At 36.0% G+C, this 23,357-nt stretch overlaps 1 protein-coding gene across 3 annotated transcripts in view; it reads right to left on the reverse strand.

Annotated features, from left to right (window-relative positions):
• Positions 1-5,822: 5,822 nt before the first annotated feature.
• LOC150083001 (pyridoxal-dependent decarboxylase domain-containing protein 1) overlaps positions 5,823-23,357 on the reverse strand; it is a 395,987-nt gene continuing 378,452 nt past the window's right edge. The window contains exon 23 of one of the 3 annotated variants that reach the window (XM_090377732.1): positions 5,823-5,934. The gene's annotated coding sequence lies outside the window, so the exon portion shown is untranslated. Of the gene's footprint in view, positions 5,935-6,004; positions 6,194-7,340; positions 7,515-23,357 lie in introns of those variants that run through there. The other 2 variants (XM_090377731.1, XM_090377730.1) reach the window with 2 other exon arrangements.

Consider the following 23,357-nt stretch of genomic DNA (forward strand, 5'->3'; position numbering starts at 1 on the left):
CTTATTGTTCTCACACCCACCTGTTAAACAGGATAAATATAAGAAGCTTTATAGTTTAATGAATGATGAAGTGCCAATTTCATCGCTGATAAAGCACAAAGTGCAGTTATTTTATAAATTTCATTATTCTAAAATAAATCGAAACAAAACATGCAAGAAAATATTTTCTAATTGTCTGTTGCCTTATAATTTCTTTTTAGATATAAAAAAAGAAAAAAAGCACAGAAAGCAGCCACACTAAAAGGAAAAGGAAAAGAGCCCACAGAAGCACTGGAAAAATGTTTTTTCTAGTGCAATAAAATCTGCCAAGTATTTTGCTGTTATTCTTGATTGTACAACAATATCGGCCATCAGGAACAGGGCCAGATTAAGGTATTCCCGGGCAGAAAGATTCTTTCGACATCCTTTGCATAGCCTAGAAATCTGGGTAAAGTTGCCAACTCCAAGCTATAATCAGCTTCTAAAAAACAAACTATTATTTTTAGGCCACCCGAATTATTAAATCCATCTGCCATGCTGTGTCTCTTATTTCTGTTAATTACGTGTGTTCTATTGTCAATTTGTATGTTTTACTGGACAAAAAACCCCAGATTCTGGGGGGAAATCTTGCTATCTATGCCTGAGACTGACTAACTCAGCCACGGAGTGAAAAAAGCCCATTAAAGTTCTTCGCGTCATCGATGGGATTCGAACCCGGGGCTTTTCCATCCGGTGTGGGGAAAGGATGGTGACGATACCACTGTGCTACCCGCGCAGACTATAATCTGCTTCTGGAGCCCCTGTGTCTGCGTGGGTAGCACCAGTTGTATTGTCACTGTCCTCCCCACACTGGGTGGAAAAGACCCAGGTTTGAATCCCGCTGATGAGCGAGGAACTTTAATGGGGTTTTTTCCATTCTGTGGCTAGTTAGTCGGTCTCAGGCGTAGATTGCAAGGTATTTCCCCCAAAAACTGGGGTTTTTCGTCCAGAGAACACAGATGCAAAAATATGTGTAGATGTAATCAATTACGGGAGACCTTAATCTGGATCCCCTATAACAATGATGCCCCGGGCAACTGCCCTGTTAGCTCGTGCTTTAATCCAGCACTGATCAGGAACAAACATCCCGGACAATTATATATGTCTCCAACGGAACGTTTTGGGTCCCATTAGGGTCCTAGCGGCTAAATGACCAGAGGAAAAATGGTACACGACACGACACTACACATATACAAAATCCATATACCTTTAAACCTCTAGCATTGACAGTGTTCTGTTTCGACCTGCAATGTATACTATGCAGAGATGAGGGAAACCCCTGGTACCGTTTGACACTAAATAGAATCTACATTCTACTCCCCAATACGCCAGTCGGTGTGTATGAACAGTTCATAAAATTTATCAATGTAAAGAGCAGTACCGAAGAAAATTTGTACAATGTGCTGAAACAGGAATTCGAAATATTAGGATTAGACATAAATAATATCCGAGGGCAAGGTTATGACAATGGAGCTAATATGAAAGGAAAAGTTTCTAGTGTTCAGGCAGGACTTTTACAGGAAAATTCAAGAACATTTTTTACACCACGTGCTAGTCACAGTTACAATCTAGTTCTAGGGGATATGGCCAAAACCTGTCCTGATGCAATGACCTTTTGTGGGACACTTTAACAACTGTACGTGCTCTTTTCAGCATCAACAAAGAAATGGTCATTTTCCAAAAATATGTGAAGGGTCTTTCTGTAAAGCATCTCTGTGAAACAAGGTGGGAGTGTTGAATACAGTGTAAAGTATCAAGTTGGTGATTTCGATGATGCGCTTTTGGAAATAGCATCAGAAGATGTCCAAAGAAGAAGTGAAGCTGAATCACTAACCATCAATGAATACAAGTTTCTTGTTTCTTTAGTGTTTTGGCATGATTTTGTTGTTTCACATAAGTAAAGAACTGCAAAGTGATTCTACAAATCTTGCTACAGCTCTTTCTTCTTCATTTAAAAATCTTTTGCACTGGATGTGACAGTATAGAGAGACTGGGTTTAAACAAATCTTAGTTGGTATCACAAAAAAAAAAAATTATTATTATTACCTGTAATTGATTACATAAATCCGTATTTGTGTCTGTAAATTGCGTGTGTTCTCTGGTTGATTTGCCTGTTTTGCTGGATGAAAAAATTCCAGTTACTGGGGGGAAAAAACCTTGCTATCTACGCCTGAGACCGACTAACTCAGCCACGAAGTGAAAAAAGGCTATTAAAGTTCCTCGCATCATTGGCAGGATTCGAGCCCGGGCCTTTTCCACCCGGTGTGGGGAGGACGGTGACGATATCACTATGCTACCCACGCAGACTAGTTGGTGCGACAGAATTGGAAGTATCTCCAGAATTTTACACAATAAGATTACAAAAAAGAAAGTCACTTCAATTACCAGCCTGCTGATGAACCTATAACAAACCCTAAGGAAGCTTACAAGGTAAACTGCTTTAATAAAATCATAGACAAGGCTTTGCAGTCTCTAGTCATGTTTCGAACAGTTAATAAAAAATACAAATCTTTTGGTTTCTTGGGTAAATTTCTAAGAATTCCAAAGGATAAGTTAAGAAAACACGCTGCAGATTTAGAAATCGCACTTTTAGATGCTAAAATCATTAAGGGCAACGAATTGGTCAAGTCTGTGAAGGTGGCAGATATTGATGGCCATATGCTAGTGGAGGAAATGGAAACACAAAACAATTTTTCCAGAATCATGCTTCGCAAATCCTTTAAATATTTTACAATTTCTTGCAACTAATGACAGAGTCACTGGATTTTCGAATTTATTGATAGCGCTAAGAATATTTTTAAATATTCCAGTGACTGTAGCTTCTGGGGAAAGAAGCTTTTCCCAATTAAAGAATAAATATTTAAATTATAAATTATATAAATTATTTAATGAATTATTTAATTAATAAATTATTTAAATGAAACATATCTAAGGTTGACAACACTTCAAGACAGACTCACCGGCCTTGCTATTGTATCCACTGAAAGATCAGAAGCAAGGAATTTAAACTTTCAGAAAAGTCTTCAAAGATTTTACCGATTAATAGGCAAGAAAAATATCCTTGTGATTAGTTTTGTTTATATTATAAACATTTCTGGTCAGTTGTTAACAAATTGTAATAATATAAAAATAATGAACAATTATTAATAGTTTTAGTTTTTCATTATTTCAAAATATTGAATTTTTCAAGGGGCTCACTGGCATGCTCCAATCTGGCCCTGCATTTGCTAAGGCCGGCTTTCCCTTTCCCGAATATGGAATTTCATGCGCATTACAATACCACGTGTTCAGCAAAATATTTCGGATTCTTAAAGTTCACGCCAATTCTCTATCCTTCATTTCCTTAGTGCCAACTGAAGATGTTTTAATGAAAGTCCATCGTTCACGACTATTGGCCTTATTCTCATTTAAACATAACGTTTTAAAACTGACAACTAGAGAATGGCGCGGTGCACCTCTTCCTCTGAGCTTAATTTTAATTTTTAACCCAAGATTTTTAACTTATGATTTTAGTTTTTAATCTGAGACCTTCTCATAACTCCCCCCCCCCCCTTTTTATATATATATATAATTCATGCAACTAAATGGATCACGAGGTGAGTGCCTGTTTTATTTAAGATTTGACTAAAGTACATATTTTTCGTATCAACTTATCTATATTTGTCTGAACCTTGAACAATATTTCTTAGATATTGTTCAAAGTTTAGAAAAATATTGATATCAAATAAAAATGCATGGAATGATTATAGATTATCAAGGAACAGAGAAATCTACAGTAAGTATCAACTAATGTAAATAAGTCACTAAAGAGGTTAGATAAACTAAGGCAGATTATGTAAAGAGTTTGGCCAAGAATTCAAAGGTAGCAAAGCTGACTTCTTGTTAACACTACAAGGAAAGGGATGAACCACATTGGTCCACTAGACATGTATGAATAATTACTGGTTTTCATATCACGTGCTCTCAGTTTGCTAAAAATGTAAATTTGAAAGCGTCTGCAATTCTGCCCAGACACGATAGAAGGGAGTATATGATGAGAGCCTTGTCAATCAACTTGTCCATGGAGGGATTGTGCAAGGCTCATGTGGTAGAATTTTTCTCAGTGTGGTCTGTGCTTGTTAACAGGAGAGATTGTTTCTACATGGATGGGATACACTTAAATAGAAAGAGTGCAAGAATATTTGCTAATGCTATAGAATCAGTGTTAGGTGGGTCGGAAAACTGCTAGCTTGGGGGGGGGGATTCACAGACTAATAGATTAAAGGTAGCCACAGGCAGAGGTGAGAGTGATTCTTGCACTACTTCTATTGGAATGAGCAGCAGCCTGGAAAGCGAGATACAGGGGATTTCAAGGGGTGCGGGAGTCATCATGGAACAAAGAAATACATGATGTATGTATACTTGCATGTACACCAATGCTAGGAGTATAGTAAATAAATTTGATGAATTTGAGGTGCTGGTCAAAACATCAAAAGTGGATATTGTTGGGATATCAGAGACGTGGTGCCACATGGATATAAGCAGTGCAGAACTGGAATTTGGAGGAGAGTACAATGTATACAGAAAGGATAGATGGGGGGGAAGAGAGGAGGGGTTATGCTGTTAGTTAAGAAACACAAAATCTAAGGAAGTGCATCCAGTTGACATGGGTGGACAGTGCAACGTTGAGTCAGTTTGGTGTGACATAAATACGGAAAGGGGAAATGAGAGTAGGAGTGTGTTATAGGCCTAAGACTCTGATCAGTACAGGTAGCCTTCATTTTGCACTGGTTCAATTTGCAATAGTGTCGATTACTAACCACAACGCCATTTTTATTTTTATTTTTGCAATTTTTTTATAAATTGAAAGTTTAAAATCGTCAGACAAAATTTATTAGCATCATACTGTGCTATGTAGCATGCACTGTTCACGTGACTTAGGACGATCTGTGCCAATCAGCAATTAGCGCATCTGTATCAGAGACGAGAAAGATTCCCGTCCTCAAAGTAGCCACTTGTGGATTGTGGGTGTTTAACGGCATCATTTAGATTTTATCTCATATTGTGGCTTCACAATGATATACCAGGTATTGCACTACTTCAAATAAATAATGCTTCTCTAGTAGAGAAGACTACTGTTATTTATTCTCAGTGGGCACCACCACCCAGACGTGTTTCGGAGCTCATTGGCTCACTCATCAGTGGATGGGGGCAGGTACCCTGGTAATGCAGACGTGCCATCATGGTTGCCAAGTTAATTCCACAATATGAGAGATGCCAAATGGTGAAGACAATGATAATATTTTGAAGACTAAATGCTCAAGGCATAATACGTTATGGGTTGAGATTAACCATATAATATTGGTGTAAATACACCATGTTTACCCATAACTTTGCAGTGATGGCACGTCAGCATTACCAGGGTACCTGCCCGCCCACTGATGAGTGAGCCAACAAGCTCCAAAACGTGTCTGGGTGGTGGTGCCCACTGAGAATAAATAACAGTAGTCTCCTCTACTAGAGAAGCGTTATTTATTTGAAGTAGTGCAATACCTGGTATCTGGTTGTAAAGGTAGCCACAATACGAGATAAAATCTAAACGATGCCACTGCACTACGTATGTAGTTAAACTTTTGGGTAAACTATGATGTATTTACACTGATATATAGTTAATCCATTTCAAATGCATAATTTCCAACTGGTGGGAGATGTAATTATGATGATCAACCTCTCCATGAACAAACAACATTTTAAAGCGTATCTTCAACCTGGAAGTATGACCCCCCCCCCTCCCCTCTGAAAAATTTTAGCAGGGAAAAGATAAAGCCCAGGTAAGAACACAATAAATACAAATTTGATTCAGTTACTTCAGCATAACTGATTCGTGATACTCCTATATTTATTCATGAATATCTACACCACATCTGGTAACTGACTCTGAAACAGAAAATATTCTTATAAGAAATACTTAAATGAAAACAAATAACAGAATTTGAAGAATGTTCCTTTAACAATAAAAATTAGGGCACATGAAGTACATAATATACAAGATAATACAATATACTCAAATATGGTGGTATATGTAAAAGATATAGTTCTCTTCCAAATGAATTCTGATTAGTATATATTTTTAAGTACCATATGTGCGTGCTGTTGTCTTTGGAAGTGTTGACTGAAGTTCCCCTCCCACTTCAATCTTTAAAAGTAAAACAATTAAAAATGTACAATTTATATTCTATGAATAGATAATTTTCATTACTATTTAAACAGAACTGAATTCTTTTTTAATTAAAAACTTTTTGAATAATATTCAGTTACTTTTAAGAAAAATTAAGATCCTAATGTATGACTTTTTACAGCACTGGTAATTCTCGTTTGCTTTTGGTGGGAGAATTGTAATATTAAGAAAGTTTGAAAGGCATTACATTATCATAGTTCTAAACTTATAAAATCTCTTTTGACTAGTTAATCACATGTGGTAAAACTTAATACAGAAGGAGAAATATTTTTAAATGAATTCCACTAATCATAAGTTTTTCAAAGTGTCTGTGCAAAATGTATTATAAGATGTATTAGATGAAATTGATTTTAATCACTGAAGATTATAATGTTATATAACAATCAACAAAGCAACAAAAGAAGCTACTACACCTTATAAGTTTAAGTTAACGTTACTTGTTGTATAGCATTGCTGGGGGAACCTACACGAAAGGTATTTTACAAACAAGCCTAACTATCACAGAAGTTGTAACTTTGCATTTGTTGTTATTAAATAAAACTTAAGTTTTAGAATTAGTCCAACCATATTTTTAGAGCTATACATGATATACATAAATATAGGAGGGTATAGTGGAAATTAACAGTATTGACAAAATATATCATTTAATATGCCCAAGATGGTGACTTTCTACTCAGTACTTACAATTGACTTGAACTTAAAAAGATGTTTACATATCACATAGTACCATCACAGTTTTCAGTGTATATTAGAAACAAACAGTTCAAGAATATGATCTTGGTTCAAACATATAATGCTATTAACCTTCTGCAAGGTAGGCTGAATAATTCAAGGAATTTTATTTTACAAGTTTGCAGCAAATTAAATTATAGGCATGCTGCACACCACGAATACAAAAAAGATGTGATGATTGCTTAAAATAAAAGGCACTTTCTGCAGGAAGTGTAACACACAGTTAAGACATTAACACAAAATTATTTGATGCTCTTATCTACACCGGGATATAAACTACATAAAAATGTCAGTGCTACATAAAATAAAAAGTTGTCATAATTACTGGTGAAAAAAAAAAAAAAAAAAAAAATCAGACAGATAGCTAATATTACAAATTGTGTCAGATTAGCAGCCTCTAGAAATAGATGTAGCCAACAGTACCCTCCCAGTTTCATAAAGTGATGGTGGCAGTCAACAGTTGTGATAACACCTGCTCCAAGCAGTGGGTGATTTAATGCACATTTCCACTTTTAAACTTGACTTGAATGTAAATGTCAGAAACTATCTATATATGAAAGAAAAGTTGGAATAAAGTTTTCATTAATGCATTTTCAACTATAAACTGCATTTCTACTTGTAATTTCTGTAAAAAAAAGGGACTGCTTTAATATATTTATATGTATAGAAATGGAAAACAGAATTGTGAACCACTTCATTTAAAATGTTATACTACTGTATTAGATTTCCATTGCATTTGGTGTATTTTACTTCAGTGTAAGTTCATTGAAGTATAATTAAATCTTCAAAATGCTACTGACTTCTAGGAAATAACAATATTCATACAGTTTATTAATGGCAGTAAGTGAAATAAGTAACATGTCCTATTTCTCAATTAGCTGCTTATTTTACATCTATATCTTTATCTTTAATGACACCAAGAAAGACCGGAAACTTGTCCACAAAAAATCAACTTGAAAATAATGCACTACCAAAACTATCATTTGCCGTGCATCATTTTCAAATGATGCACTACAGCTGATAAAATTTGTGCTACCATAGCATTTATAGGAACATCATTCTTTCATAGGAACTTCTGCATCGTGTAATGCAGCCATAAAGTACTTCCTTGCCAAGTAAAAAAAACAGAATCTCCTCTTGTTTTAGATTCTCCATGATCTTGGCAGTTTTGATTGGACATTATTTTTATTACAAAAAGTCACCACAATAGTATGTATATGAGGAACAATCAATAAAGATTAGGGATTTGAAATTTGCCTGCCAATTCCATCCTTTTCAGTGTAGTCTTTTAGGGTCACTTTCCATCTGGGGATAAGCTATTTCAGGCTTCTAGAATATAAATCTGCAGTTTGAGCAAAAACCAGGCTTCTGCAGCACCATAGTGATTTCTTAGGGAAGAGGAAGGAATCTGAAGGTGAGAGGTTGGGAGAATAAGGTGGGTGCTCTATATTTTCAAAGCTACATCTGATTGCAAAGTCCACTGTAAGAGCTGCCTTGTGAGTAGAAGCACTGTCAACTAGGAGGCAAATACTTCTGGAAAGCTTCCTACTTTGATAGCCTCTCTTAACTTTCCTAAGAGGTTTCTGGTACTCCCAGTGACTGTTGCCTTTTTGGGAGGTAATCCGTAAGGACTTTTAGAGTACCAGAAGACTGACAACATGACCTTGCTGGCAGACAATTGAACTTTGACTTTTTTGGAGGGAATTGGTGATGATAAATGTTTTCATTGTTTTCTCATGTTTTGTTTCTTAGTCATAGTGATGTACTCAACATTCATCCAAATAAAAAAAAAATAAAATAAATCAACATTCTCTCAACAAAACTCCAACAACTGTGCAGAACATTCTTTCCTGTGGAACATTTAAAGAGGTGTAACAATCTCAGAACCAACTGGGCTGACACCCTTAGACATGTGCAGAACTCACGTTTTATATGCAAACAGACCAACAGCTACTGTTCACTTAATTTGCTATAAAATTTATAGTCACATGTCTCTCTTCAAGTACTAGCTGTTCCACTTTAGTCACACTAGTAGGATATATGGGTCTTTGTTTTCTTTTGGGCTGTTATATGCACTGCTTCGCTAACACTTGAACTGTCCTTTCCAATTTTTCAGTCTCATATGATAGGCAATCCTCCCTATAAACAACTTTCATCTCCTCATGGAATTGTTTTGCTTCTTTGCCTTGCAAATGAAGAAATTTTATAATGGATTGGATCAACCTTCTCCCGCACACTCCCTCTTCCTACATTCGTGATTCTAGTTCAGTAACTGACGGATCTAGAAAAATAAATAAACATACATTAAATTATGAGACTTAATAGTATACATATATAAAATATGTATACTATTAAGCATACATATTTATAGGTGAGAATAAATACTTATTGACTTCTCCTCATAGAATCAGCTTGATTACTGCCATCAGCCAAATATTGCCCATTTTTCACAGCCATTACTAAATCTTCTTTCCTTATTCATGCAATTTCATTAACAATGCCTGTTATTGTTCTTCCACAGCTGTATTTTTATTTTATTTTTTTATATTTCACTATTGGAAAACATATTTCTGAACAACACACCTGCATGACGAGCACAATTCAGAGAAAGATTATGTTCAATGAAAAAAGATTCAAATATTCAGCTTATCATCATCACCACCACGAAATGCAATATCTATTTTTTTTTTTTTCACATTTCTTTCTATGCACTGAAATGCTGTCTTTAAATGTTTATTTGTTTGCAAATTAAATTTTATAATTTAATTTGAAACAAAGTGTTCATATGGACAAGTTTGGGGAAGATAATGATGGAATACCTTCTAAACTTCCAGTGGATTGCAGAGTATTGGCAAAGGTTTGGGGGCTGGTGGTCAGCCTTTGCATTTATCAAAATGCTATGTTATCATAGCTTTTGGAATGTCATCATTGGATAACGTGGGAGCTACTGGACTAGCAAGTGTGGGAATGGGTACAGCAATCTTGGGTTGATGGGAGGTGCTAGTTTGGGCCTTGGTGGTGGTTTAAATATGGGTGTTGGTAGTGTTATGGGAAGTGAGAGAGGTCTTATGAGAACAGGTTTGGGAGTTGGAATGGGAGGAGGTGTTGGTGGAAATCCAGCAGCTGCTGGCTTGGCAAATGGGCCTGCTATGGGAATGGGAGTTGTTACAGGAGGAGGAATGATGGGTGGTGGACTAGGAGGTGGAAGTGCAAGTGGAGGAATGAGATTTGGAGATACACCTCCAGCAACAGGATCATTCAATGAAATGAGTCACAGTTATGAACGACGGGATTCTTATAACACTCCACAATGAAATGAGTCGCAGTTATGAATGAAGGGATTCTTATAACAGTCGACTGTTCACGTGATTACCACCAACGCTCATGGCTTGAAGCACTACACATAGCCACCAATAATAGTACTATGAATTGGACGAGGGGAGTACACTTACACCCTATTATAGAATGTACCGTATTGCAGTGCGATGAGCGCTGGCGATCATCACGTGTACGTAATTCTGCTTTACCGACACCAGACTCATGATACATGATCATGCCCAGCTGACTTGTGCTATTGTAACCATCAAATATATACTGACGTTTTTTTTTTTTTGGTAGTTGTTGGCGCATCGGCTTCTGTGGCCATAATGCACCTCCCAAGGTTTTGCAGTACTTTGATCCAAGTCCGAGGCGGGATTCGAACCCGTGACCTTTGGGTTGCTAGGTAGGGACTTTCCCCACCTGGCTAGCCCGGTCGGCCATATATACTGAAGTACACCATTCACAGACCAGCTGATGAAGAGGCACTTCGCTTCAAAAGCTACTATCTATGTATTTTAACGCTTTTATTATATATATTTTAACTCTTTTATCTTATTGTATTTTAACGCTTTTATCTTATTTTATTTCAGTTTTATCTTACGTATATATAATTTTTATTTTAATAAATTAATTTTAACCAGTTAGTCGGTCGTCGCAAGAAACTTTGATGATATAATGCAACCCGACGTACAAGGCCCGTTTTCTAATGTTCATAATTTCTGTTGCAGATTTTGCAAATTTAAATCAAAACTTGAAATTCAATCATTGATCAATTGCAAAGTTGTTGTTGTTGTTATTTAGTTTTTAGAAGCATTAGCAACTAAGGCCATATTGCTCCGGGATATGCGGTGATCATTCCCTGACCTTTCTGCATCCTCCGTATTTGGTGATCACAGGCTCTAACCCCGGTCTAATCAAGAAGCATGTGCTAAGCACTGCTGCTCCTGCCCACCTGGCTACAGAGGCACCAGAACTGTTTGGATATGAACAAATTTCCAAGCAGGAGGGAAAACACCTTTGGAATATGAAAGGGGAAACAAGCAACACAGAACAGCAGTAAGCTCAGAGGCACAGGTTTTGAGTGCAAGTGAAGAAATATCATCAGGACACGAAGCTTTCTTAGCATCGAGATTGTTCAAAATACTTTTGACATCCATTTGACAGATAACCACAGGAGGCATTGAACAGAGTGTACTGGGAATTGTAGGAGGTGGTTTAGCAATATTATCAATACATGAGTTGGAAGAAAAATAGGATGCTAGCAGGTCAGTTTTATCCTTGGCTGAAGTGGCAATAGAACCATCTGGTTTTGACAGAGGTGGGAATAGAGATGGGCAAATGTTGTGTCCAATATCTTTGGCAAGAGACAAAATGCCAGATCACTATGTGGATAAAAAGAAAAGCAGTTTTCTACTCTTAGCATGTTCGAAATCTAGTTTGGACTGACTAATAATTGCTTTACAATTGTTGCAAACTTTGGTGTAGGCAGAAAAGGAAGCTTGAGATTTGGATACAAGCCATTTGCGATATACAGAGTACAACATAACTGTACTCTGTACTCAGATTGTCTTATAATGGGGGATTTTAACTTCCCAGATATACTCTGGAACTTGTGGGTTGATCACTCCCACACTAGCAAGTCTTTGTTGGATTAATTGGATGATTGTTTTCTACAGCAGCATGTTTGAGAGGCAACTAGAGGGAGTAATACTCTTGATCTGATTATCAGCAGTGATTATTCATGCATTAAGAATCTGCAGATAAAGGAACCACTAGGTGTCAGTGATCACAGCATACTGGTGTGGGATTTACTCAAAGATGTAACTACCATCGGGGATAAAGAGAAGGGTTTTTGCTTTCATAAAGGTGACTACAGTGGTCTCAGACAGTTTTTAAATTCTACACAATGGGACCAACTGATGATGTTACCAACAGTAAATTCTAAATGGGAGGCATTCAAGGAATTAATCTTGGAAGCTACTAGGCTTTTCGTACCAAATAAGAAATACTGTTCAAGGTTTAGGCTTAAATGGATGTCAGATGAACTAATGAGACTCATGTAAAAGAAGAAAAATACATTGTTTACATATTAATTATCAGAAGACACAGAAGCCTGTGGTAGATATAAGCTGTTTGTAATCAAGTCACAAAGGAGGTTAGGCAAGCAAAGGCAGATTATGAGAAATCTTTGGCAAAGGATGCAAAGAAAAACAGTAAAGACTTCTTTACTTATGTAAGCTCTAGAAGGAAGGGGCGAATCCGATTGGTCCACCTGATATAGACAGTTCAACTGCTGATGATTCTGCTGACAAACTGAACGGTATTTTGCATTCACACATGAGGAATTCTGTAGGGAAGTTGAGGCCAGAAGCTTATCAAACTCTTAACAGGAAATAAATGATTTTGTAATAACTGAGAGCAAAGTGGAGGAGAAATTGTTGAAGTTAAACTCCTTATGAAGGCACGTGGGATGGATGGGATATATCCAGTTATATTAAGGAGGCAGCAAAGGAAGTAAGCAGGCCCTTAGCCATTATGAAGGCATCCTTGGACTCAGGGGAAGTTCCCACGGACTGGAGTTGTGCAAATATATCCCCAATTCAGAAAGGGGGATCAAAGGGTGACATGAGTAATTACAGACCTATTAGTTTAACTTCTGTTCTGGGAAAAATAACGGAGTCACTGGTTAAAGAAACACCATAGGATCATCTATACATGCCCGCAATTATAGTTCAGATAAAGCATGGGCTTGTTAAGGGTTGTTAAGGGGATGCCTTGTCTGACCAATTTGTTCGGATACTATGATGTGGTCGCAAAGGAACTGGATGCTAAATACTTCAACACGATCTAGAAAAATTGGACTGAAAGGTGGCAACTGAAGTTTAACATTGGCAAATGCAAAGTACTGCATATGGGTAGCAGTAACTCCAGAGTAACATACCAACTGTGTGGTACTACACTCAGATAGTGTAGAATGAAAAAGACCTGGAGGTAATTGTGCAGTCAGATATGAAGTTTTCTGAGAAGTGCAGACAGAGAGCAGCACATGGGGTCTTGTCTATGGTATATAGGAATTTTTCTAGCAGAGATAAGGAGGCGATTATCTGCTTGTATAAGTATAAAGCAATGGTGAAGCCACACCTTGAGTACTGCATACAGGTCTGAAGGCCTCATTTTAGGAAAGATGTAGTGCTGCTAGAAGGCGTACAGAGAAGGGAAATGAGATTAGTGAGTGGAACAAGGGGTTACTGTTACCAAGAAGGGTTTAAGTTCTGCAACTTGCAACATCTGGAGACAAGGCACCTGCGAGGCAATCTGATTGAGGTGTATAAGGCCTTGAATGGTTTGAGCAAGCTGATGCGATTTTTATTTTCGCTGAGATTTTGCAGCTGAGGGGGTACAAATTCAAACTGAAAGACAGTTGTAAAATAGATGTGCAGAAATTTGCCTTTAGCCAGCAGGTGGTTGATTGCTGGAACAAACTTCCATCTCTAAATAAATTCAAGGCTGAACCAGACAAACATTTGGAGTGAATGGATGAGTGAAATGGGGAGTTTTTTTTTTTTTCTTTGGTGATGCTTTATAAGCTTGATTTCTTGCATCATATGCCCTACTAAAGCAACATTCTCATCTTGAACAGCCTTAGCACATTTATTGGAAAAACCAAGGTTTAGATAATGGACAAGATTTTAAGGTATAATAAAGGATTTTATCCCTACAAGAATAATTTCGCTTACACGATCTGAGCAAACATTGACATAAGATTTGAAACAGTTTATCTGACCAAGGAAAAGAAATCTCACAGATCACCTATTTTGCATTCTCGTACTGCCAAACAACACGAGGTTGGGAATGGCCACAAGAGTAAGGCTCCTGTGGAGAAGAGACCATCACCATGCTTTGATCTGAGGTGCCTAGAGGATCACTCACCTTGACCGTGTACTTAGAAGGGTTGTTTGTGAAAAAAAGATCAAGCATGTTGGCTGCATGGTTAGGATTGTCTGTATTCTGGTAGGTAAATAAACAATCTGTGTGAGGTCATTAGTAATTGGAAAAGCCTCAGCATCTCGACCAGCTGGGTCCATGTGACTACAAAATGGAAGCCAGCTGGAGTTGCGAACATTAAAATCACCAAGGAAAATTACCTCACTGTTAAGAAAGTTGGACTGAAAAGATGCAAGTTTCAAAGAGAACAAGTCAAAGAGTTTCAAGTGATTAGTGGAGTTGGGAGAACGATTGAAAAGAGGAGATTCCAAATTACTAAGTCTCTGATATGGAATATCAGAGTGGACATATGCACCCATGTTTGAAGCAAAAGGAATGATACAGACAACTGAGATGAGCAGTGGTTGAATCAACTGATTATATCAAAAATGCATATAACAAATTAATGCATGAATTAGGATTAATTTTGGTGATACTGTTATGTATATATCAAGATACTCAAACAATAAAAATTGGAAAATATAAAGAAAAAAAAAAAAAATTGAAATAGCCCTATAAAATAATGCTACTCTGCATTATATCTTTCTGTTACCTACATGGAGATGCTGTTGTCCCTTCAGCGCTGTCACTGGAGAGACAAGAGCATCTCCAGACAGTCGACAAAAAAATATAAATGAGGGTAGCATTATTTCATAAAACTGTTTCAATTTTTAAATAATTTGCATTCCAAATTACTAAGTCTCTGACATAGAATATCAGGGTGCCCATCTTTGAAGCAAAAAGAATGATACAGACAATTGAGATGAGCAGTGGTTGAATCAACTGATTATATCAAAAAAGCATATAACAAATTAATGCATGAATTAGGATTAATCTTGGTGATACTGCTATGTATATCAAGATACTCTAACAATAAAAATTGGAAATTAGAAAGAAAAAAAAAATTTTTTTTTTCTTTCTTCATTCTATTCCTGCTTTATTCTATTGTAATATTGGGTTCACACAGCCTAATTAATAGCAGTTTAATATACATGACTAAATTTGGATGAAAACCTCCAATTTGTAGTTTTCTTCCGAACCACAACTTCACTGCTCAGTTAAAAGTATATCTCCTGTTTTGAGGAAAGAAGCAATAAACATAAGAAAAATCTGACTAATGTATAAAATGAAGCAGAGGTATTTAAGGATAATGATGAAGAAATGAGACAAGTCAACAGGAATGTCAAAATGGACTTAAAGTTTAACCAGGACATCCCAGACCTGTAATTATCACAATGTGTTCAGTTAGTGACCCCTCTAAACATCTTTTTCTCTCTTCAAGCGTTTATCTATTCCCAATTTCAAACTTTCCAGAGAACCCCATCTAGCCAATATTTGAGAGATAGCATCATTATTGATTCCATGTTCTTTAGCAAATAAAAATTCCTCTAACTTTCTTCTCATGCATGTAATGACAACACTGACTGGTTCATTATGGAAATCGTTAAAGTGCTTGTTTCTGCTCATTTTGGTTATTCGGTCCATCTCTATTAAACAACTGTGAATCTATTAAATCTGGTTCATAATCCAATTTGTTTTCTACTAAATCTTGCCACTGATATCCAGAAACGCGTGAGGATAAATAGTGATATTTCTCAGAGCCAATGGTGATGAATTATTAAAATTGTCAATATCCTCAAATGGATTCATATATGTCAATGTTTAAGTCTTAAATTTTGGGCAAGGTCTATGAATACATGCTTTCATAGCGAATATTGCAATATTCAAGAAAATTTGCGATTCTCAAATAAACAATATGGCTTTACTCCTGGTTGTGGTACAGAGGATGCTTTAAAATCTTTGGTTAAATTGATTAGAGAGTCAAATGCAAAATATGTTCTTGGCATTTTCGTTGATTTTGAAGGGGCTTTTGATTACATCATTACATCTTTTGGGACAGTGTGTTATTGATGCTTCACCTCACAAAACGCTCCCATCTGATTTATAGCATCATAGTGGATTATTTTAAGGAAAGATCTTTTATGGTTAAGTCTAGTTGGAATTCTGTAACTAGATCTGCTATTCGAGGATACCTGCAAGGATCTGTTTTTGGGCCACTAATTGGTATTAGAGAATTGGTTATGGAAGGAATATAGTCAAATTCATATGATTGCATATGCAGATGACCTGGTAATATTAGTTGAAGGCTCTTCATGGCTAAAAATTGAACAATGATCTAATGAAATAATAAAAGATCTGAATGCTTAGTGTGACTTCCATAAATTAACAATATCCAAAAAAAAAACAAAAATATCACTGCTAAAGGAGAACCTATCTGTTCGTAGAGAACCTCATGTGCTGATTGGTCGTGAAAGTTTAGTCTGTTAAGAATATTAAATATCTTGGGGTCTTAGATTTGACACCCATATTAATTTTCTATCTGAAAAGGTCGCAAGATTTGTTAACATAGCAAGAATTACTAAGAAGGATTGGGGATTAGAGGTAGGGCACTATCTCTTCTTTATTCTTTATGATTGTGTTTTCCTTCCTATTACCATAAGAAACAATGGTATTGTTTCTTATGGTAATAGGATGCTTCTGAAGATGGCTCTAGCTTGTAGAACTGTCTCCACTGATGTGCTACAGATTGTTGTAAGGAAAATGCCAATTGACATCTTTCTGATTTACAGAGTAATGACTTTCAATATTCAGCATGGAACTCCTTTTATTATTCATGATCTTGAGTTGGATTTGGCTAATCATTCTAAGAATGAGGCCAAGCAAATCTTAGATATCTTAATGACTCTTTGCAATCATAGATGGGCTAACTCAAATAAAGGTAAAATAACTCGTAGGTTCTTTTCCTCTGTTGTTGATGTTCCATGAGAAAAATGGTTTGTGCCTAATCTACAAACTATATTTTTATTAACTGGTCATGGTTCATTTTTAGCAAAGCTGAATCAGCTGGGTGTTTTGGAAAGGTTGCAGTGTCACTGCACGGCTCTGGAAACATGAAGTCATGTTCTATATTATTGTCATGAGTACTTGGATCTCAGAAATGAATTTTTATTTGCTAGTCCTAATCTTGCTCACCTGACTGAGGGTGATGAGGTTCAATTAATTAAGACTGAGGAAAGTTTTCAGGCTTTTCAAAGATTTTCCCAGAAAGTATTCCAGAGAAGATTAGCGCTGCTTGAACTTGAGGAAAGAACAGTAGAAGGCTTATAGACTATTAACATGAATTTTGTGTAACAGTTAAAGAAGCAGAAATGAACAGTGTAATTGACCTGGTAGTTAATGATCATTGTGTTCCTTTATAAACAGGCTAATCTTATTGGACAATTTATGTAGTTACTTGTGACCATATTGTTATTTGTCTTCATCTCATGTTGACTTCATAAGATCGGTGGCTCCTTGTGCCATGTGCTTGTCCCGTGGTTTTCCTTGTGCCACAATTTATATTTCTGTATATCATAGGAATCTGTATACTATCTGTACATCATATGAATCTGTATACTATCTGTATATCATATGATATCTGTATATAATATATATGTATATAGCAGAGTTGGCAGTTTCTGGTTAGGGACTGCTTGCTAATAAAAATGGGGGGGGGGGAGATGCTCATTTAGATTGATTATACCCATTCACCGTTCAACAGAAAATCACTAATGGAGGGTACCTGGTCTCTAATGACAGATCGAAATAGTTCTGAAATCAGTCACAATAGTGCCTTTGATTTTTTAATGGATAATGAATTTTTCTAATGGGTGATATTATCTGATTAAAAATGGTAAGTTATTTTACCTTAACTACAGGACAAATGGAATCGTTTATAAAGAGCCTAAGCCCAAGTTTTGTCACTGACTGGAGGAAACAACTGATGGTAAAACAATGCAGAGCAGAATTATTTTATAAAAACTCTTTCAAAAATAAGAAACTACAGTACATTCAGCCCTAAAAGTATAAACACGTGATGTCCATGGAGACACACATACACCAACAAACTATGGCCATTATTCCCTATATTTTAAAGAAACAAATGTAACAAACAAATGCAAATTTACATGTCAGCCAATCAATCAACAGGTCCAAAACAAATGAAAATATACAACTGAACCTTGAAATCACAATAAACAGAATTAATAAAAATAAATAAATCAATTATAAAAGTTCATTAGGTTAAACCAAATGACAATAAATTGAAACATAATATAGAAAATGGGAGGTGGGGAATCAATAAGCATTCAAACTAACCAGGAAAAAGTGGGATAGAAGAAACATCAGAGAGGAGAGAACAAACTGAAATGCACTGACCATGTTACATCAAAATTAACTTTACTTCAAAGGCATCTCCATGACTATTACAGAAAATTATACCACACAAAAAAAAAAACAAAAAAACCCCAGCAAATCAATACAACACCACTGCATCAGGGTTCCCTCACAGCCATGCAGTGGTGTTGAGGTACCATGCACTACATTTTTCAGTATGTGCTACATTCTGTAATTCAGTCGAACATGGCTGCACCTGCATCCCAGCTTGCTAGGAACTCCTTGTTTATACTCTGGCACTAGCCAAGAGGAGTTTACAATTAATTATTTTGACAATGAATACAATCATTAACCATGTTTAGCAGTCAGACAGGCTTGAACTGTGGTCCACTCGAAGTGCACATGCTACTGCACTCTCATGCATCACCGCTTGGTGCCTTGATTGTTTCATTGGGTTGGGCCTTGATTGTTGGGCCTTGGTTACGTTGGGCCTTGATTGTTTCACACATATTTATTACTGTAGTACAATAGTGCTTTATATATGTTAGAAACCATACAAGAAAATTTGGAAGAACCACAATTCTAAGTCAAACTACACAAAAAACAAGAAATTATCTAAGAATTATTTTTTGAAAGTACCTTCTAACTCTCATTGATAACAGATCACATATTCTTACTATTGTTAAAGGATGTATGGGAGGCATATAAGAATTATTTTCTGCTTGTGTGTGCACTCTGTATTTTATAAAATTTGTTCAAATTGTCAAGAATGGTTTCATCAAGTTAACTTTCAATCTGTAAAATCTATTTAATCCAATAGTTACTCATATAGTCATCAAACTGTTTGTTTTCAAACTGAGTACCTGTGATAATAATTATATGTAAAAAGCATACATAAATATTATTAATTATTTCATCAGTACTCAAGAATGAGTATCACTCTGAGCACTGAGGAAAAAAAATAGAGGGTATGGTGTTTGTGGGTGTACTTTTAGTGCTAATTTTCAAAATCCAAATTGTTTTTACCTATCACATTTTACTATTTTAACAATTGCTATTTTACAAACAGCAATTGTTTACATATTCCATGTACACACAATATGCGTACTACTTCCTTTGTGACTGACAGGTACAGACATGTTTTACTATATCAAGACCTGCAAGTTGGGTATCTATATAAATATGCAAAGTGTTTCTTCATATTTAGTTGTTTTCTGGTGGAGTCATGTTAACTAGTATCTGCTTCTAATGCAATTTTCATATTCTGTGTGTTTAACAATGGCAACTTGTGATTGTGTGAACAATCCAAATAAATTTTTTAATTTTTGCGGTAACTATACCGTAGCAAAACAAAAGCAGGATGTATAAGCTGTATATTTTGGAAATTAAATTAGGTGACCAGTGACCAAGATAAGAGTTCAGCTCCACAAATTTTATCTAGGAGGGCTTGCTATTGCAAAAACGCGGTAAAAAGAAGCCACGAGATTTGCCATTCCCATGGCATGGAGGAATATTCACATGAAGTATTCAAACTACATGAATACTTTTTTTTTTTTTTTTTTTTTGTAGTTGTTGGCGCATAGGCTTCTGTGGCCATAATGCACCTCCCAAGGTTTTTGCAGTACTTTGATCCAAGCCTGAGGCGGGAATCGAACCCACGACCTTTGAGTTGCCAGGCAGGCACTTTACCCACCGGCTAGCCCAGTCGGCCTTTTGTTTTGTAAATGTATCAGGTTATAACAAGAAGAACAAGCAGAGCAATGTGTACCCCAACAACATTACTTCAGCTGTAAGGTCTACGGAACTGTGCTACTGGTGTGCTACATCAGACACCAAATCTGATATTAGTGATCTAGATCAGTGGTTCCCAAACTACTGAGATCTACAAACCCTTTTAAAAAAGTTTGCAGAACCCTATATATAACATATGCATATGTTATGTGCATATATATATATATATTTTAGTTTGATTGCTTAGATTAATTAAATTTTGGTGTCTATTTTTTTATAGGGTATTAGGTGTATCCTGAACAGGAGATTTTGTTAGCGTTTTAAGTCTAACCTATTCCTAGGGGTCTGTGGTGGTGGTTTTCAAATTATATAATAACTAAAGAAGTTAGTTATAATTCTAATTATTTAACTTTAATTAATAATATTAATCAATACTAACTAACATTCCCTTACCTGGTCATCTATCCGCTACTTCATCAGGGGCTTTGAGCGGATCGATAGCCAGTTTTAAAGGAATGTCTCATAATTACCCGTTTCTGTTAACTCCTTATCAGTTTTGCCTTACTAGTGAGATTATTTTTCTCTTTTAGATTATTTAATTCATTGAAAAAGGATAGTTTTATGTCAATTTGTCTTTCAGTTTAATTTTAATTTTTGAAAATTTTTTAATACTTAATTTAGGATTCGGCAAACTGGTAGAGGAGAAACAAAGCCCAACGGGTAATTATCGGAATAAACGAGTGGAGCTATACTTATCTGTCCGGTGGTGGTCTTTCAGTAAATGAGGGGTTAGCCCTGCAGAAACGCGTTTATTGTTTGTTCATTGTTTGTTTTATCCCTGGTTTGGTTTTGAGTGCGCAGTCGCGTCTATTGTTGCTTGATATTGTTGTAGGGTGATATTTTTGCAAATCATCCGATGAGTGGGTTGATTCCTACGTCAGCCGGGGTGCGGGCTGGGTTGGGGGGGGGTTGTTTCCGTTTTAACTCTGTGGTGAACATTAATTTGAAAATAACGTGATTTGGTTGTATTTTATTTACAAGCGTTATTTTTTGTTATTTACATAAGTTGGTTTGCTATCCCTTTGGACTGGGCCGGTATAGTTTTTCTAAGGCATAACAGCCCGTTTTGTCCTCGGGGATAGCTATTTACATATTTACAGCCTCCTGTAAAGTGAATGTTACCTTGTGTCTCGTTACACACAAATTAATTTTTTATTTTTTATTTTGAAGGGTGGGTTAATATAGGAAGCCGGATTATAGTGCGGTCAGAGGACGAGCCTCCTCTGAGCGTAAGAGATCCGGACCTTAATTTAGGTATTTTGATATTGATATTTGATTTTTGTTATTAATAAGTGTGGCCGCTTTTATGTGGTGTTTGCTATAATTGTAGGGTATATTGTTTTTTGTGAGTGTTTTTATCAGTTTGTTAATTGCTTCTGTTGTGTTTTCTGCATTACTGCATATTTTTATTATTCTGGTTGTTTGGTTCCTAATTGTGTTTCCGTATATGTGTTTTGCAATGTTGCTATCCCAGTGGATGAGCTCATAGAAAATACATAGATCCACATCACAAACACATCATAACAGGCGACCTCAGCATTATAGAGGATCAAACACTTAAAGAAATAATGGAAAAAGGAACAAAATTCAGACCCAATAGCCCAACCAATTTATTCAACACACGTAAATCCTTATACAAGAATTTACTGCAATTCGCATTCAAAACTACACACAAATTTAACACACCCATAGAGGCATTCCAAATATGGATAAACATTACCACGGAAAAAATCATGAATAAAATCCAAGGTGTCTTAACAATAAAGAATCAAGTCAAACAACACAAGACAAAAGAACTGCAGAAGAAATTCGTTATAAAGAACACCGACAAGGCCAGCAACAACTTTAGCATAATATGCAAAAAGTTTTACATAGAGACTATTAAAGAAGAAATGGACAACAGTGAAACATACAAACAAATAGTATCCACACCCAACAGCATCAATAAGAAGATGATAGCACTACACAAAAAACTAAAACTGAAAATAGAAATCACAAAATACCCATTCATTTACTGGATCCCAAAATTCCACAAAATACCCACCGGCAAAAGGTTCATAACAGCAGGGAAAAACAGTTATACAAAAGTTTCCAGTAACCTATTGAAAGACAAACTTAAAATTATATTCAATGAAATAACTAGCACCAAAATAATCACCAGCAACAAAACATATCTGGACTACATCCAAAACAAAAGCAATAAGATAAGAAGCCTATACACCTATGACTTCCAAAACCTATTCACCAGCATATCACATGACAATTTAATTAAAGTCCTTTCAGTCTACTTTCAAAACCACCAAAATAGTTTAAACTGTAACAAACAATACTGGAACGATTTAGTCAATCTCAACGTCAAAAATAACTACGTAATGATGGGAAACGGAATCTATTTACAGACCAGAGGAGTAACCATGGGATCGTGCTGCTCCAGTGCGATTGCCAACCTATACTTACACCACTTCGAAAAAAACATAACAGAAGAAATCAACATATTTAGATATATCGATCAACCACGACGGTTTTGAAACACTAGCCCAAGTAATATACCCCACCGACCTCAGCATAGAACGTACATACCAAAACAGCAACTTACAAGCATATTACCTAGACAGCCAGATCACTATCAACAATAACAAAATCGAAACTAAACATTATGACAAAAGAGACCACTTCAACTTCCCAGCTATAAAGCTCATCCACTGGGATAACAACATTGCAAAACACATATACGGAAACACAATTAGGAACCAAACAACCAGAATAATAAAAATATGCAGTAATGCAGAAAACACAACAGAAGCAATTAACAAACTGATAAAAACACTCACAAAAAACAATATACCCTACAATTATAGCAAACACCACATAAAAGCGGCCACACTTATTAATAACAAAAATCAAATATCAATATCAAAATACCTAAATTAAGGTCAGGATCTCTTACGCTCAGAGGAGGCTCGTCCTCTGACCGCACTATAATCCGGCTTCCTATATTAACCCACCCTTCAAAATAAAAAATAAAAAATTAATTTGTGTGTAACGAGACACAAGGTAACATTCACTTTACAGGAGGCTG

This window comes from Mastigoproctus giganteus, chromosome 7 (genome assembly GCF_048544385.1).
Source record: "Mastigoproctus giganteus isolate SK-2022 chromosome 7, ASM4854438v1, whole genome shotgun sequence".
NCBI lineage: Eukaryota > Metazoa > Arthropoda > Arachnida > Uropygi > Thelyphonidae > Mastigoproctus > Mastigoproctus giganteus.